Source organism: Macrobrachium rosenbergii, chromosome 46 (genome assembly GCF_040412425.1).
Source record: "Macrobrachium rosenbergii isolate ZJJX-2024 chromosome 46, ASM4041242v1, whole genome shotgun sequence".
Lineage (NCBI taxonomy): Eukaryota > Metazoa > Arthropoda > Malacostraca > Decapoda > Palaemonidae > Macrobrachium > Macrobrachium rosenbergii.
This window is the reverse complement of record NC_089786.1, coordinates 37,365,409-37,370,059: the sequence shown is the minus strand read 5'-3', so window position 1 is coordinate 37,370,059 and position 4,651 is coordinate 37,365,409.

The window sequence follows — 4,651 nt, the reverse complement described above, 5'->3', positions numbered from 1 at the left end:
ATGTACCAAATTTTGTCTAGATTGATCAAACGGTTACCCCTTAAATTACAAAGGGAAAGGGGAAGGGAGATGGGTGAAGGAGAAGGCGAAGGGGATACGGGCTTGAAGCATACCTTATTATCTACGAGCGGTTAAATGATGGCCACGTGCCAAATTTTGTCCAGATCGGTCAAGTGGTTCGGATTTCTTTAGCACATTAATATACAAACATTCACTTTTATAAATAAAATTCTCGAGATTTGTCGCTTTCTCTCACTTAAAATTTCCAGAGCATGACCTTCTCCTAACTTGAGTCCAAACTCACTTTGAAGGATGAAGAGAAATTGCATTTAACTAAGGAAGGAATCTTCTTCAAAAAGTTTTTGTCCTGTTTCATTTCATCATCTATTTCTATCCTGATAACCATTTCATATTCTTTTTATATTTCATATGGAAAAGAAGATTCATGGTCTTAGTTAGTTTTCTGTAAAAGAAAACTATTGAGATGGCTTTTTCTGTCCGCCTGCACTTTTTCTGTCTGCACTTTTTCTGTCTCCCCTCAGATCTTAAAAACTACTGAGGGTAGAGGAACGCAAATTGGTATGTCAATCATCCACCTTACCATCATCAAACATACCAAATTGTAGCCCTCTGGCCTCAGTAGTTTTTAGTTTATTTAAGGTTAAAGTTAGCCATAATCATACTTCTGGCACCAATATAGCTACCAACAACCCAGGCCACCACCAGACCATGGCTGGGTTTCATGGGCCCCAGCTGAAAGTTTCATACAGCATTATACACTGTACAGATTACACCAAAGAAACTTCGGTGTATTTTTTACTTGTTAGTTATCTGTAAAAGACAACTATTGTGCCGGCTTTGTCTGTCCGTACTTTTTCTTTCCGCCCCCAAGATCTTAAAAACTACTGAGGATAGAGGAATGCGAATTGGTATGTTGGATCATCCACCCTCCAATCATGAAGAATACCAAATTGCAGCCATCTATCCTCAGTAGTTTTTATTTTATTTAAGGTTAAGTTTAGCAATAATCGTCCGTCTGGCTACGATATTGGCCAGGCCACCACCGAGCCATGGTTAAAGTTTCATGGGCCACAGCTTATACAGCATTATACCGAGACCACCGAAATATAGATCTATTTTTGGTGGCCTTCATTATACGATGTACAGGAAACCATTCATCTTAGTAATCCCAGTCATCTTGGAGCGGCAACGCGCTCGGCCGAATTAAACCTATATATAGATAATATAAACATCTCCCCATAAAAAAAGATTCTTCTGAACTGTCATTCTATAATGCTACACAGCCTTTAACCTCTCCTTTAGACTTCCTTAGTCTTCATTTGAAATCAGTATCTTTGGCCAGGACTTGCTTTTTCCTTGAAAAGCACCCCTTAACTAAAGCCCCCTTTTGTTCCAGCAAGTTTATTTGCGTAGTATGTACGGGGCAAGAAGGGTAGCGATAATGTAAAAAGAAAAGCAAATGAACTATTAATATTAAGATGGTGGGCCACAGGGCAAGAGTAACAAGTAGTACAACAGCATTTGGGAGTAATGAAGGAGAAGAATTGGGGTTTGCTTCTTTTTGTTATTTACTAATGAGTTCGAGTCTTACATGTAGCATGAGCCTCCTAAAATAATAAGTTTTCGAGAAGTGCCTTTCCTAGTCTCCTTTCATCTGAATCTTTACTATCCCATATTCCATGGATATATATATATATATATATATATATATATATATATATATATATATATATATATATATATATATATATATATATATATATATATATATGTTTGTTTGTACGAGTATGACTTCATTTAACCTTCATACCCTATTGATTAATTTTTCATTAATAACATTTAATTTCTCCTTCAAGTGTTTGGTCTAAACAGGAATTTCGTGGCCAAAATTAGCCTCATACCTTAGAACACAGCACCGTTGTACACTCGGAAACCACAATCTCTGACCCATCTAGGTCGTGCTCCGAGTTTATGAGCGGGCCCTTTCTAGACGTCGGGCAACGCCAACTATCACGGATTGAAACACACTCGAACACTTTCAACTCCTCCGGATTTTGCTTTGGGTGTTTTTTTAATGATTTTGCTGCGTATAATGCAAAGCAGTCATGGTATGATTATATAGACAACACTGTGTTGAATTCTACAACCTGTATATCGAAACGAAGAAAAAAAATGCCGAAACTGCCAGGTTGTAGTTAGGAAGGAGGTGGGGGCGGTGAAGGGCAAGGTCTAGAGAATACAAGGTCTTCTCACGTGCAGGATTAACGCGGGTAAGGAGATGGGAGTTAAGAAACGTGACGTCACGCGGTCTACTTGCTTTCTCCTCTGCCCAAGCTCTGTGCAAATAGGAAAACTTTTCTCCTGTTTCCTCGTTGACTCTTTTTAATATTAAAAGTTATGATTCATTCTTTTAGGGAAACAAAGCCCATGTTCACCATATTCATTTCTGTACGTGTATTCTTCCAAATAATTACAACTGGAACTTAAAAACGAAAAAACATTTTTCACTCTAATATACAACTCACACTCAAATACACATATACGAGTACATGTATACATAAGGTTAACAATTATACAATTATGTGACCAACTTTTTCGTTATGTTTACAATGATAACAAATAAATATCTTTTCCATCGATTTTAATTGCTCCAAAAATTCGGGTCGAGGTTTCATTAGCTTCTCATTTGTTCTACTTATAGTGCCGATCCTTGTGCCACCCCCTTCGGTTCTTTAGTTCCTAGAAAGTCATACTTGGGGAAACTTACGGGCTACAAAACCACCCACATATTGCATGCCTCCTTTTTTCAATTTTGTCTACATTGTCATCCTGCAATTCCTCCATTGGCAAACGAAACAATACTGCCGATAAGCTTAACGCTTTCTGAAGAGATGTTTCTTCAGCCTCGTAAGAAGTGCTTTCTTTAGTTATCAAGTTAGAAAATGAGACCTCAGTCATATTATCGCTAATACAATTTTCAACCTTGTATTTTGCGCCTCATAGAGTTCTCTCTTTTCCCAGGAGATGGGCTCAAACTCGGTGCTTAAATTCAACAGGTGATGGGTGCTGATGACATGCACCCATTTACCGTATACAGTCAAAAAAGTGTTCCAGTCCATCTCGATTCAACCTATGAGTCAAGATGCATGATATTGCAAAATTTCACCTAACATCCCTGGCAAGTTCGTTAGAAATTTGCAAGGTATCACAAGGCCTTTTTGGAAAGGGTAAAGTCCTTTCCCTCCCAGACTTTTCATTGTTCTGGATAGGTGTATCATCTCTTGCAATGTTTTGTTTTGTTTTCTAAGATTAGCCCGTAAGCATTCCATGAAGACTTTCTATCGAAAGGCACTCCAGAACTGAATAAATCAAACCACTCATCAACAAGGCAAATGAACTGGATTGCACTCTCCCAGTGCCTATCCACAATCAGACCTTTTCTCCTAAGTGTTTGAGATTTTTGTGAGTGGCAGAGTAACTATAACGCTAATTTCACTGTCGTACCCTCCATACCTGTAACACTTGAATGCTTTTCAAATAGTTTTCGAGTTGTCATTAGATCACCTTTACTTTTCTTAATTAGTTCCCTGACTCAATGTAAGCAGTCCTACAGTCCGATAACCTAGATCCATGGTCTAAGAAAGTGAAGTGTTTCTGATGAGTTTTATCAAGTGAGGAGCATCGGCAAATACATGTATTTCCCTGCAATAATCCGCAAGATTAACAATGTTGGATTAGCCTAGTTACGCCATTGCCTACTGAATTCCATAACCTTATATTTGTTGTCCCAAGTCATGAACCATACCAAATATAGGAAATCCAACTCTCGCTATCTTAATGATGAATTCAAATAGGAGAATTTTAGTTATATCGGTGTCGAAATTACAATGAATAAGCGGTTTCCAAGGTCTGACCTTTACACATTGCACTTTTGAGCTAGGTTCATATAAAGCATCTGTGCCTTTATCATAACTCCATCTTTTTGCGACACTACACTTTTCGTCCATAGGAAATCTATGAAGAATTAGATCCCTATTTTTTTCCTATTTTCAAAGTTCCCGTTTACTGCACAAGATTTGGCTCATATCACTTAAACTGTCTAAATTGCAGCAAGAAAGAAAAAAATATAAGGCCGCTATTACGGACAATATCAATACCAAATATGTGGAAGCAAGACCTACAGTGTTTGTAAACGAACTGATCAGTCAGAGATCACTAAGAACCGTGAGTAGACTGCGTGACGTCACAACCTCTACCTGCGCATTAGATCCCAATTTTGGGTCAGCCGTGAGAAGACCTTGTATTCTCTAGACCTTGGTGAAGGGTAGAATATGTCCAGAAAGGCCCCGCTCATAAACTCGGAGCACGACCTAGGTGGGTCGGAGATTGTGGTTTCCAGTGTACATAGCCGTTCAGCAGCTTAAAGGGCTCAATATTCGCTGAAGTCGGTATCCGTTTTGCTCTCATGATCACATTGCGAAGGATTTTGCTTTCGTTTATAGGAAATACAATCTGTTTTGAGATTTCCATTTGATTACCTACTGGTAATTGGGCAGCCAATTCGTCCAGTAATATTCCGTTTGTTGACGAGATTGAATTGACTAAAGATGATGTTTAAACTGATAGTTCT